A 14,674-nucleotide genomic window follows, 5' to 3' on the forward strand; every position below is an offset into this window, starting at 1 on the left:
CAGCTGTCTTTTTGGAGGTGACTGGTGGCCAGCCAATCACAGGGCAAACAACCATTCACACTCACATTCATACCTAAGGACAATATAGAGTCGCTAATTAACCTAGCATGTTTTTGGAATGTGGGAGGAAACTGGAGTACCCGCAGAAAACCCAGGCATGCACGGGGGTGGGATTGAACTCAGGTCTCTTAGCTGTGAGGTCCGCACGCTAACCACTCGACCGCCGCGCAGCCCACCGTCATGGTTACTTTTTTTAATTAAACTAACACTAAATTACATTCATTCATTTTCTACCGCTTATCCTCACGAGGGTCGCAGGGGATGCTGGAGCCTATCCCAGCTGTCTGAGAGGCGGGGTACACCCTGGACTGGTGGCCAGCCAATCACAGGGCACATATAGACAAACAACCATTCACACTCACATTCATACCTATGGACAATTTGGAGTCGCTAATTAGCAACTAGCATGTTTTTGGAATGTGGGAGGAAACCGGAGTACCCGGAGAAAACCCACGCATGCACGGGGGTGGGATTGAACTCGGGTCTCCTAGCTATGCGGTCCAACCACTTGAACACCGTGCAGCCCACCGTTATAGTTACATTTTTTAAATTAAACTAACACTAAATTACATTCCATCCACATTTTAATATTTAATATTTTTTTTAATGTTTTTTTGGAATCAATTTCTTGCCTCACTCTTATTTTTCACTGCAAAATGTAAATTGCTTTTAACCTTGGAAGAAACTCATTTTAAGTTTCCATTATCTTTCATTCTAGTAATTCTAAATTCAAACAAAACTAAGGACAAAAATGGTTTTAATAATAACAAAAAATACAAATCAATTTGTAAGAATATTATTTTCGCTATCAGGGACATGCGGGGACAAAACATGTTGCAAACACCTTCGGAAAAAAAAAAAAAAAAAGCAAGGAAAAAGGTCAGTTGATTTAGCACACAACACTTCATTTTAAGAGACGGCAACACGGCGCAGCCGGCTTTTATCGGGAACAAAACAAAATGAGTCCATAAATCTAGGATGAGGCGTAATAAAATATGATTAGCTATGATCTTGGGAAATACACGCCTCAAAATCCAATCAAACATGTCACCAAAGTGTGTTTGAGGAAGAATCATCCTCGTTGCGACTCGCTACAAACAATATTTACACACTCAAATCCCAGGTCTTGTCGTCGGACGCTAAGATATACGACTTCCTTTATTCGTCGCTCTTCAATTACAAAAAACATGTATTGAGAGTATGTAAAGAGTGTGGGGGGGGGGGGGGGGGGGGGGATAAATTAATAATAACCCCCCCTCCCCAATCTGAACTTCTAATATTTTGCTTGGCGAAGAGAAACGAATTACCCTTTTCAGAAGTGATGATGTATTACTAGCGTTTGATCCTCAGAGGTTTGGCTGCGCTCACATTCATTACTTTCAAGTGTTGAGGTGCATCTGCAATTAGAAGCACCTTGCAGTGGATTCCTGACAGTCCTGTGGACTTGAAACACCACATCGTGGAATCATCACAGCATTATACCGCCACGAGAGGGGACGGTGTCTCCTTCCAACTGAGGCAAAGACAAGGGGGGGGGGGGTGCCTAATTTAACCATGTTGCCCGTAACTGAGCGGCGCCGGTATAAGCAAATGAGGACCTTTCATTAAATCAAAGGTGATTTTTGTTGCGCTAATGGGTGCCCCAAAATCTAGCGCAGCGGCGAAACATGTGATGATTCTCGGCGGAGCTCGCCGCGCGGCTACAGAGCGGTCAGGGCTATTCTTAATACAGTATGCATAATGTAATGAGCAAGGCTCGTTTAATTTAATCACGCTGAGTGGGTACCGCGCGAGTATTTCCTTGAAACGACAAAGCAAAGATACAAAAGCCGATGAATAATACAATCACTCAAGCGACCCGCGGACTTGAATGCATCGGCTATTTCACAAATGGCCGCTATTTACATGCACGAGTCCGCTCATCTTAAAGCGCAATGTGAGCATCTCTCAAATGACTTTGGGAAAAATGTCAACCTCGGGAGTCCGAGATAGCCGCCCTGGCGGTACCCCCGGTTTGGCCAAAAAAACACGCTGAGCCGTTATGTTAAAGTAAACGACATCACTTCCTAATGTCGCTTGGCAGTGCGAGCGTTCGGCAATTAGGGCCTCTCTTAATGCGACGCTGGGAGCATTTCTCCTCAAGGTTAGCGCCTCATTTCCCCACGATGGGTCTGCCGGGCCGCGCCAGATGCATTGTGGGAGCTGGGGGGGGCGGCGAGTTAGGACAGGTGTCCGCCACCTTGGATATCTCCCCTCGCAGCTGGCACCAGCTGGCACCCCCAGTGCCCCATCCGGACGAGCTGCTCCTCCTCTCTCCGCGGAGGGGGGGGGGGGGGGGGGGGGGTTACGGGGGGGGTATGTCAAGGGCAGAGCCGGTACAAGCTCACTCACAGGGCACCCGTGCCATGACATGACCCGGCCACTAGGGGAGCCGCCAGCGGAGAGCAGGAAGCAGGAGTAATGTGGTGCCCGTTTGGAGACCTGCTCCTGCATCCCTAATGGAGCGGCAATGATGAGGCCCGGCAGTGCCAGAGGGTCAGAGGCAGCTTCTTCCCGCTGGAGAGCCGAGCATGTCATGTCTGACGCTGGTCTCTGTGGGGGCGCGGCGGCACACTTTTTTTTTTTTTTTTTTGCCAAGAGGTAAATGGGAGACGGATCTTTGAATTAGGGAATTACTGAGCTATGTAATGTACATTTGGCTTGTCTATTTATGACACACTGAGAGCTCCGGAATACACACCCGGAATTAGAGTCTCCATAGGCACGCTCCATGGACACCATTATGTAACACTGCATATACTCAAGTATTACTAATAATACTATCAAGTATTACTACTAATGATAATATTTACCTCAGTTTTTTTGTGGCTGCTCCATGATGAATCGGAATTAAACTTAAAATTTAAATTTGCAAGCATAACAAAAATGGCCGGACGTCTTATACACGTGCCAGTTAATGCCAATCCTAAGCGGCTTCACAAACTCGTGGCTAATTTTAATGCAATACACGTTCTTCTCAGGAATTAGTGTTTTCTGGACTGTAAGTCACTCCGGAGTATAAGTCGCACAAGCCCAAAAATGCAGCATTAGGTAGAAAAAAAAACAAACCTAAGTCGCACTGGAGTATAAGTCGCACAAGGCCAAAAATGCATAATTAAGTAGACAAAAACAAACAAGTCGCACTGGAGTATAAGTCGCACAAGGCCAAAAATTCATAATTAGGTAAAAAAAAAAAAAACCATAAGTCGCACTAGAGTAAAAGTCGCACAAGGCCAAAAATGCATCATTAGGTTAAAAAAAACAAACATAAGTCACACTGGAGTATAAGTCGCACTGGGCCAAAAATGCATCATTAAGTAGAAAAAAGCAAACATAAGTCGCACTAGACTATAAGTTGCACAAGGCCAAAAATGCATAATTAGGTAGAAAAAAACATACATAAGTCGCACTAGAGTATAAGTCGCACAAGGCCAAAAATGCATAATAAAGTAGAAAAAAGCAAACATAAACATTAAAAAAAAATAAATTTTTAAGCAAATTTTATATATCATTGGCATAAGTCAGGGGTGGGCAAACTACGGCCCGGGGGCCACATGCGGCCCACCAAGCGTTTGAATCTGGCCCGCCAGTTGCTTTCTAAGTAACTTCAACTTTTAACATACAAACTGGCAACATGACTTGCAAGTCGGATGTCTGATTTAATAAAAAAATAAACAACAAAACTGTAAAATTAAATGACATAGTTTGATGTGGTGTGATGTTTAAAGTGCTCCTAAATAAGGGACATACAACTGATATAGGATAACACTTTTACAGATAAAATTAGACAAATAATTCAAGGAAAATGATAAGCATAAAATAGTGTGTGTGTGTTAAATATATGTTCTGGCCCCCCAGACAATTTTGTTAACTCAATGCGGCCCTCGAGTCCAAATATTTGCCCACCCCTGGCATAAGTGGAGCATTTTTCAAGGACAAAAATTGCTAAATTAATGAAAATACAAAAACCCCTAATATAGGGCAATCAGAAGGCTCATTCAAAGACTTGTAGTATTCTATTTTGGTCACTAGGTGTCAGTAATGTTGCAGGAAGTTAATTAAGTCTAATATGTCGGGTAATTCACATGTAAAGTTGGCTATAGGGGTGTTATTTCATGTCTACAGGGCTCTAATAATGTTAGAAACCTCGTTTAGAAGGCCATGAACGGGTTTTCTCTGTTTTAACTATTAAATTCTTAAATTTATACAGAAGGGATCCTACTTCACAGAAATTCACTTATCACGGCCCGGGTCTGGAATCAAATAACCGCAATGAACGAAGGATTGGTGCCTGTCACCACACAGGCTGAAATACTCAATGCCCAATCTATTGTTCTTACCTTTTACCCTGGGCACAGGACACATATAGACAAACAACCATTCTTCGGGCGAGCCAGCCAATCACAGGGCACATATAGCCAAACAACCATTCTTTGGGCGAGCCAGCCAATCACAGGGCACATATAGACAAACAACCATTTTTCAGGCGAGCCAGCCAATCACAGGGCACATATAGACAAACAACCATTCTTTGGGCGAGCCAGCCAATCACACTCACATTCATACCTATGGACAATTTAGAGTCACCAATTAACCAATTAACCATTCTTGGGACAAGCCAGCCAATCACAGGGCACATATAGCCAAACAACCATTCTTCGGGCGAGCCAGCCAATCACAGGGCACATATAGACAAACAACCATTCTTCGGGCGAGACAGCCAATCACAGGGCACATATAGACAAACAACCATTCTTCGGGCGAGACAGCCAATCACAGGGCACATATAGACAAACAACCATTCTTCGGGCGAGACAGCCAATCACAGGGCACATATAGACAAACAACCATTCTTCGGGCGAGCCAGCCAATCACAGGGCACATATAGACAAACAACCATTCTTCGGGCGAGACAGCCAATCACAGGGCACATATAGACAAACAACCATTCTTCGGGCGAGCCAGCCAATCACAGGGCACATATAGACAAACAACCATTCTTCGGGCGAGCCAGCCAATCACAGGGCACATATAGACAAACAACCATTCTTCGGCGAGACAGCCAATCACAGGGCACATATAGACAAACAACCATTCTTCGGGCGAGCCAGCCAATCACAGGGCACATATAGACAAACAACCATTCTTCGGGCGAGCCAGCCAATCACAGGGCACATATAGACAAACAACCATTCTTCGGGCGAGCCAGCCAATCACACTCACATTCATACCTATGGACAATTTATAGTCACCAATTAACCATTCTTCGGGCGAGCCAGCCAATCACAGGGCACATACATATATGTAGACAAACAACCATACTTCGGGCGAGCCAGCCATTCATACTCACATTTGGAATCACCAATTAACGTAGCATGTTTTTGGAATGTGTAATGTGTTTTTGGAGTACCCGGAGAAAACCCACGCATGCACGGGGAAAACATGCAAACTCCACACAGAGATAGCAGAGGGCGGAATCGAACTCGGGTTTCCTAGCTGTGAGGTCTGCGCGCTAACCACTCTTCCACCGTGCAGCCCCAATGCAGATTGTGACAAGTTTTATTTCATTTTTAATTTTCACTAGACGGGGGCTCACTTCTTTTTACACTTGAAATATCAGTTCAAACGAGAAAAAGCACTTCAGCAACTCTTTCTTTATATGAACTGAAATGTAAAAGAGTTCTAAGCGCTCCAATGAGACGACGGGTGGATTCATTGCGCCCCAACACCAGATGCTTTTTACTGTCGCTATAATAAACCTTAAGACAATGCGCGGCGTTTACAATCTACAGTTTACATATGTTGACATTTTGCTGGGCGTAATTAGGGCTAATCTAAATGCAGCTCTGACACAACATTAGAGCTACGTTATTTAGCGCGTGTAAAATGATGCTCGTTTAGCAGCACATATGTTTTATATGATGTTTACGTCATGTTTCGGGAGCGTAATGACTAAATTAACATACACGGAACGCGCCATCTGGAAATAATCACAGACACGTTTGCGTTGCGCGGAAGTCAACAATATCTTTTTGCTTTCTAGGAACGGGTCGCGTGCGGGTCTTTTGCGGGTTTTTTTTTCTACATGAAAGAAGGATTTCACGCGGGAGAAACGAGTGTTTCCTCATGCTAATACGCCTTTAATGGCGGAGAGGAGGCTCCTCTTTGTATTTGGACGCTGACCATTATCTGAAATCAAGCCTAATGATGGCGGCGCTTTATGATAATGACCGTTATCACACGGACCACCGTCAGCTCTGCCAAATGATCAAATGAGCTTGCGTTTCTTTACTTGCTTCCCTGAATTTGTTAGTCATGTAAATGAACCCCCCTCCACTCACCCCCCCCACCCTCGCCATGTATATTATTGCTGTTGTTCAGACCTTACACTTGAACTAAGGGTGCTTTTGAAGTCATTATCGGCGTACAACGTCATCATCTTTGCCCTCGTTAGCCCTTAACGGGCCCAAACGCACCTCGCCGAGTCTCCTTAGTGAACATAGTCATCGGCGCCATTGTATACATAGGTAAGCGTGAGTCGGTAATAATAATTTGTATGAACGCGCCGCCGTTATTTGATGCGGCGTGAATCTTTTGAAGTGCAGACTGTTGATTACTGTAAATGAGAGCTGTTTCAGGGTGGATTGTGGGTAATTATATGCAGTGCACCCCAGGGAGCAGTGCCGGGGGGGCCCAGGGGACAGCGGTTCCACGGGAGAGAGGGAAAGCGCAGACAGAGCAACACATGCCGGGCCACCGATTCCCAGCGTGAAGCGAGTCAACAGGCCCGTCTTTTATTTCTAATGTCTGTGATTTACATGAAAGGGACGCTGTCACCCAAACGCAACAGAGTGCGTGCCGCCGCGTGATTGACAGCATTTCATACGTCTCCTGTGTTTTTTTTTTTTTTCGTGCGTACCCCTCCCTTCCTGTACGACTGCTGCACGATCACTCGCTGACTGCAGCTTCTCTGACTTTTAATTTGAAGGGTACATTCGCAGTAAATTGCGCTTAGCAATTAAGGAGGGGAGTTTTCAAAATAAATAGCGTTTGCGGCGCCCTCTGTGGGTTGCATTAAAAATGCTTTGGGAGACTTGTCATAAAAATATCCTCAAAGTTTCATCATGCTTAGAAAACTATGGCCAATCAGTCGCAAAGTCCCGCCCATTTTGCTTGACGACGGCCATGTCTTTCAATCCATCTTTCGTACCAAATTCCATGGCATCGACCTGTGTGAGAAATTTCAAGTCCGGTCAACTTATCGTGTTCAGTAACAGCGCCACCGTGTGGTGCATCTGTCATAAAGACGACACAGCAGGGGTGCGCGTTTTGACAAATGTTCACCGAGGTTTGGGAGCGTTGGAGTCGGATGACACAAACAGATACACGCAGTCCCGATGGGGTGTGCTCGTTTTATCCAAAATATGTGGCCTGCATTTCGACACAAAGACTTATTTGCAGCATTTTGCTGACTCACAAACAAATGGCGAGGAAAAAATATACCTCAAACAAATGCTAATTACGTAAAATACATAGTATGAATGTTTTAAAGGTGGGCAAGTTTCTACAAAAGTATCAACGTTTCTAAATTTTTTAAAAATCATGATAATTATAATCTTTAATAATATTGTATTTTAGTAACACAAATAAATGACAGAATACAATTATATATATATATATATTAGTTTTTATTAACAGCTCCAAATACACTCATGAGATTAATTAATCGTGATTAACCACATTTTGCAGCTGTAACAAAAGTTTCAACGTTTCTACAAAAAGTCATTTTTTTCAGATCATGGTAATTATGATCATAATAATATTATATTTTAGTAACACAAATAAATTTTATATATATTATATATATATATATATATAATATATATATTATATATAAAATTTATTTGTGTTACTAAAATATAATATTAATATTATATTATTAATATATATATTATTAATATATATATATATATATATATATATATATATATATATATATATATATATATATATATATATATATATATTTAATTGTATTCTGTCATTTATTTGATATTTATTTATTTGATGATATAATTAAATATATATTAGTTTTTATTAACAGTTCCAAATACACTCATGAGATTAATTAATCGTGATTAACCACATTGCAACTGTGCAACTGTAACAAAAGTTTCAACGTTTCTACAAAAAGTCGTTTTTTATAGATCATGATAATTATGATCTTAATAACATTATATTTTAGTAACACAAATACGTTTTATAAATTATATATATATATATATTATATATATATTAAAATATTATATGATTAAATATATAGTCGTTTTTATTAACAGCTCCAAATACACTCTTGAGATTAATTAATCGTGATTAATCACATTTTGCAACTGCAAATAAAACAAACAGCGGCGCCAAATGAGCTAATCTTAATTTTCGAATGAATTAATCACGATTAATCACACATTATGTCTGAAATCCGCCAAATACTGGTATATTTATATATTTTTGTATGCGTGAGCGTCTCCAAATGAAGTGGGAATGTTAATCAAGATAAAAGATGTCTTCTAGTCTACGATTGGCTGAACGCTAACCCCTTTAATGCTAGCAGAACGTTTTACGTTAAATTACATTCAAAATACAGTAATAATAATAATTAATCAAATACGTATAATATTAATAAATACAATAATGAACGATACATTTGTTATTTTTAAAACGTATAAATGAATACCTTTTTTTCCCCATCGTTAGTGGTTATTTTACCAGCCCTGCTAATTAGCATACATTGACCTACATTACATAAACGCTTTTAATAAACAAAATGTGAAGAATATCAAAGTGACCTCCAGCATCCTTCACTTTTTCCCAAAAGTTAAGTCAAAGTTTGGACATTTCTCCACTGTTAAGCATGAGAATCACAATAAGTGTAAAATAATAATAATAATAATAATCACAGCGTATTATTTCATTGTCCTGACGGGTTACATGCATGAATCCAAAATGAGGATGCAAAGCGAAGCAAAGTTCCAATCACGCTGGGAGCCCCGCAATCTCTTTCTCCTCACTTGACTTCATTTCTCCGCTAATGACTTTGCCCTCTGATGCAAGCCAAGGGATCATCAAAGGTCCTTGAAACAAAAAGGAAATATAGCAATTACTGGGACTTTCATGGGCAAGAAAGAGATTAAAAACCTCGTTGTTGTAACAAGAAGGAGGGGTGCGGGTAAAAAAAAAAAATAAAGCAGGCTCGCTTTCACTATTAAGCATATACTCCATCGGCGGGGGTCTTTTCTAATAGACTGGATGTATTATGTATTGCTAATCACATGATAAAAGCCTGTGCTGGAGATTCCAAAATGCTGCGCGCGTACAAGAAAAAGTCATTGCCTTTTTAACAGCGGCCTGAGGGAAGGGAATTGTCCCCTCGCCTCCATAACCACTGACACAAAAGGTCCCCAAACAATTTCAAATTACTACTTTATTTCTCTCTCTTATATAATCCACCCACATTATTAAATCTAGCACCTTGTGGGAGCGCGCTGATACAATATTACGGTGCTAAGATGTTTACATTGGAGACAGCCGGCTTCTCCTTGTTATAAACATGTATGCCCTCAGGACTTGTACACAAAGCGGTATGCATAGCGCTCGGCCTAAATGAGGCGTAGGTCATTTGCTTTTTAAAAGGGGTCAATATTACCTCCAGCACGGGGGGTGGAGTTGGGGGCGGGGGGTGCCAAGGCCAACAGCAACCTGACTGAGCAGAAAATGGCTCCTGATCCCGGGCAGATGAGCTCGATTATATATTAAACACGCTTGTAAATATTCACCAGTCGGAGCATTCAGATGGAAAATATGGTTTAGGTCAAAGGTCTGTGAAAATGTTGTCTCCCAAGGAAGTCCCACTAGAATTAAAGCGACAGAGATAACAGGGTGGAACACCCATAGGGGACCGGGGAGAACATTAAGAGTTGTTTTACATGTTAGACCGCGGGACAGCCGTGATCGCGGCGAGATAAATGACGGGCACTTATCATAGCAGACCGACCTGGAGTTATGTAGCATGCCTAATGGAATGTTCCGCCGCCATCCATTACGTGCGGCTCGGGCATCAATTACAGTCAGCTAATAAACTTCCGGAAATAAGCATTTTATTAGCATACAAGATGATATCATTACGTCTGTCTTGTAATATTTATCGAAAACTATGCAGACGTCACGTTTATTAGTCTCGCTGACGGAGGGAATTATTCCATCACGTTCCCAGTCCGACGGCGGGGACGGCGTGGCGTTATCGTCTATTTTTGTCTCCCTCAGCCATATATTTCACGGGGGGCAGGAAACAATGTGGTCTGACAGACATATTCTTTATGAGGGGCTCGTGGTCGCTCTAATTTGACACAGTTGTCAGAGATAAAGCTCCTCAGAGAGCGTGGCCATGCTCGGGCTAAGAATGGGGATTAAATTAACACCCCCCCCACCTTCGCATCCTCTGACCCCGATAGTGGGAGGGATAAAACGGACGCCGTGGATAACTTTGGACGTCAGGAGCGGCGACAAACAAACAAGCAAACGACCCCCGCCTTATCTTAGCGTCACTACAGTGGTGTCCAAGGTACGGCTCGAGGGCCGTTTGTGGTCTGCAGCTCGTGTTTGTTTGGTCCGTAGCGTGAAAAAAAAAAAACATTAATCACTCCATTAAGGATACCAGGGAAAAAGTTACCAGAAAAACGTTAAGTTAAAAAAAAATACATAAATGTTGCATATTAAACCATTTTAAAAAATAAAGCAATCTGTCATATACACTTATATTTGCCATAAAACATGAAAAAAATCAGGAATTATTTTATTTTTTTTTTAAATTACAGATTAACTTTGTCCTGTAAAACTAACATAAAAATATCAGGGAAATAATGATGGACCTCTGTCGTATTTATACAATATAAAATAAAATAAAATAAAAATCATAACAAAAAAATGATTTAATTTTTTAAAATTACATGTTAACTTTGTCCACTAAAAGTAACATAAAACTATCAGGGAAATAATGATGGACCTCCATTATATTTATACAATATGAAAACTTTAGATAAAATAAAAATGATAACAAAAAATTATTTCATTTTTTAAAATTACATATTAACTTTGTCCACTAAAACTAACATAAAAATATAAGGGAAATAATTATGGACCTCCATAGTATTGTATGAAAAGTTTAAAAATCATAACAAAAAAATGATTTAATTTTTTAAAATTATATATTAATTTTGTGCACTAAAACTAACATAAAAATATCAGGGAAATAATTATGGTTATAATTATGGTAATTAATTTAATAATAATTAAAAATAAATTATTATTACCTCCATAGTATTTATACAAAAGTTTAGATGAAAATAAAAGTCATAACAAAAAAATAACTTTTTTCATTCATCTTCGTAAATTTTTTTTATTGTACAATATTTCACTTTGTTGAAAAAAAATCACCTCAACTGTGAATTATTATTATTTTTTAATTGCAGATCACAAATTACTTTTTTTTTAAATCAAATGTTTAATATTATAGCTGACTCTGTCAGGGAAAAAGCCACACCAAAAAATAACTGAAAAAAATGAATCGATCTACATAATATTTATATAATAATTGTGTAATCAGGAAATTTATTTATGATTTTTTTTTAAATCTAAAAAAATAAAAATCTCATTAACCATAAATTATGATTATATGACAAATAAAAAAAATATCACAGTTTCTTTCGCATCTTTTCTGCATGTTGGAAAAAATTAGGACACGCATGCATGACCCTAAAAAAAACTCTAAAGTATTTACTGTAAATGTATCCGGTGAGGGTGAAATGTGCTTACACGGTGTAACAGTACACCCCCCCACCCCTCCACCCCCCCCCCCTCCTTGGCAGCTTCCTATCAAATGACCCGAGCACATCAAATCAAATCAACACTGGAATGGATCATATCAAATTCTAATGAAAACATAATGTGCTCTTAAAATGTGTGTTGGCCCGGCAGCCACTCATCCAGAGAGCACCCCCCCCCCCCCCCTCCTCTTCGCCCCCCCCCCAGCCCACCCCGCTCTGGATGACGTGATGAATAGGGAACACGGATGGAATATGCATCAAAGTCGAGCTCATGATTTATGTAATAGCAGTCACTTGGACACTGATTAGCTGCTCTGTCAAGCGTGTAATACGAGAGGCACAACCCCTGGTTTATCAGTCATTTATCTGAAGTGCGTCCTGATATTATCACTGGATCCTAATGTCATCATTATGCCGCGCAGCATGTGCGGGCCAGTGTGTCATGGCGCCGGCGACACCGCCTGTCAGGAGTTCAAGCCTCTTCATTTGCAAAGTGCTCGCGCACATTCATAGCGGCGTGTCAACAGTAGCGCAGGGAAGGGAAAAATCATATCAGACATGGAGGGACGCAGGCGCGCCTTAAGTAAGTGGGCACTGGAGGCGGACGGGGAAATGTGGCGCTCTCTTTGTCGCGGCGGTGGGGGGGGGGTTGTGTGGTAGGAAGGAGAAGAAGCAAATGTATGGTTGCAGCTGGAAATGAATGTAGGACCTTTCAATAAATTTTTGCGGGGGCCTCGCCATAAGTGAGTCAAACATGACAGGCGAAGCGTTTACGCTCGCCGAAGATCCTTCCTCCGCACGACAGGAACGCTCTGCTCTGCTAAAATGTTAGTGACACCCAGATTCGGTTGATTAGCCCCGGAAAAAGGAACGAATCCATCATGAATTGTGCAAAACTGCTGATGCATGGCGACAATGGAAGCAAAATGAGGTGCACTACTTGGCACCACCAGCAGAGGCGCTGTTGATTCAGCTTCAACTTATGGCAGTTCCAGCCACAAGTTCCAAAAACATACGCTAACACGTATGTTTTTGGAATGTGGGAGGAAAACCCACGCACTCCACACAGAGATGTGTGGCCTACATGCTATAACCACTCATCCACCGTGCGACCCCATCATTAGAACCCTCTAGACATTAAATAGCACCCCTATAGCCGCCTCGATATTATATACTACAGTAAATGTCATTTTAAAAAAATACATTTTTACCGCTTATCATCACCAGGATCGCAGAGGGGTGCTGGAGCCTATCCCAGCTGTCTTCAGGAGAGAGGCGGGGTACACCCTGGACCGGTCACCAGCCAATCACAGGGCACATATAGACAAACCACCATTCCGCCTCAACCGCCTCGATATTATATACTACAGTAAATGTCATTTTAAAAAAAGACATTTTTTACCGCTTATCATCACCAGGATCGCGGGGGTGCTGGAGCCTATCCCAGCTGTCTTGGAGCGAGAGGCAGGGTACACCCTGGACCGGTCATAAGCCAATCGCAGTTTATGTTGTAGCATCGTTGTTTGGCTAAATATATACAGTATGGCTACATTTGTTTTGCAGGGGGTGCTGGAGCCTATCCCAGCTGTCTTCGAGCGAGAGGCGGGGTACACCCTGGACTGGTGGCCAGCCAATCACAGGGCACAAAATTGATTTCAGCCGAAAACTGATCAAACTTTTTTTTAATGACATTTACTATAGTATAGAGGCAACTATAGGGGTGCTATTTAATGTCTAGAGGGCTCTAATAATTCATTCATTCATTCATTTTCTACCGCTTATCGTCACCAGGGTCGTGGGGGTGCTGGAGCTTATCCCAGCTGTCTTCAGGCGAGAGGCGAGGTACACCCTGGACTGGTGGCCAGCCAATCACAGGGCACATATAGACAAACAACCATTCACACTCACATTCATACCTATGGACAATTTGGAGTCGCTAATTAACCTAGCATGTTTTTGGAATGTGGGAGGAAACCGGAGTACCCGGAGAAAACCCACGCATGCACGGGGAGAACATGCAAACTCCACACAGAGATGGTGGAATTGAACTCGGGTCTCCGAGCTGTGAGTCATTTCCTGAGTCATCCATGAAAGCAAACCGACTTTGGAAAACAATGATTGACATGTGATTGACATATGATTCAGATCAAAACATCAACTCTTTGTGTTTGGTTCATATTGAATTGTTTCGTCTTGGGCCGAACTCAAGGGTCAGCAACCCACGGCTCCAGAGCCGTATGTGGCGCTTCAGCCTCTTTGTTGTGGCTCCCTTTGCAATGCTCAAGTATTTAACACCCAAACTTGTTGGGGCCGGAGGAAACGTGTTTGTCAACAAATGTCAAATTTACACCGATATTTATGTCCATTTATCTTCTACATTAGCAAGATCCGATACTAGCAAGAGTACTCGATCAACTCAGTTTTTTCTCCTCTGAACTACTTTGATACCCCAAAATTTGCTGCACATTTCTTCAGGCATCAGGTATAAACTTTTTTTAAAGTTAATAAGATATTGTTTTTGAATTATGTTTTTCATCTCCAGTCTATTTTCCTTAGAGGTAAAATGGCTTTTTTGATAGGAAAGGTTGCCGACCCCCGGCCTAACTGATTATCAGATTAATCGAAACAACAAGCTTCAGATTAGTCATTATTTGCAGTCCTGGAATTAATCATGACTAATCACTACGTGTGAAATA

The 14,674-nt window shown here is 41.4% G+C and overlaps 1 protein-coding gene across 11 annotated transcripts in view; it reads left to right on the forward strand.

Annotated features, from left to right (window-relative positions):
- The window catches only part of mgmt (O-6-methylguanine-DNA methyltransferase), a 269,091-nt gene that overhangs the window by 81,112 nt on the left and 173,305 nt on the right, over positions 1–14,674 (forward strand). The gene's annotated exons all lie outside the window — the stretch shown is intronic.

Source organism: Doryrhamphus excisus, chromosome 20 (assembly GCF_030265055.1).
Source record: "Doryrhamphus excisus isolate RoL2022-K1 chromosome 20, RoL_Dexc_1.0, whole genome shotgun sequence".
Classification (NCBI taxonomy): Eukaryota; Metazoa; Chordata; class Actinopteri; order Syngnathiformes; family Syngnathidae; genus Doryrhamphus; species Doryrhamphus excisus.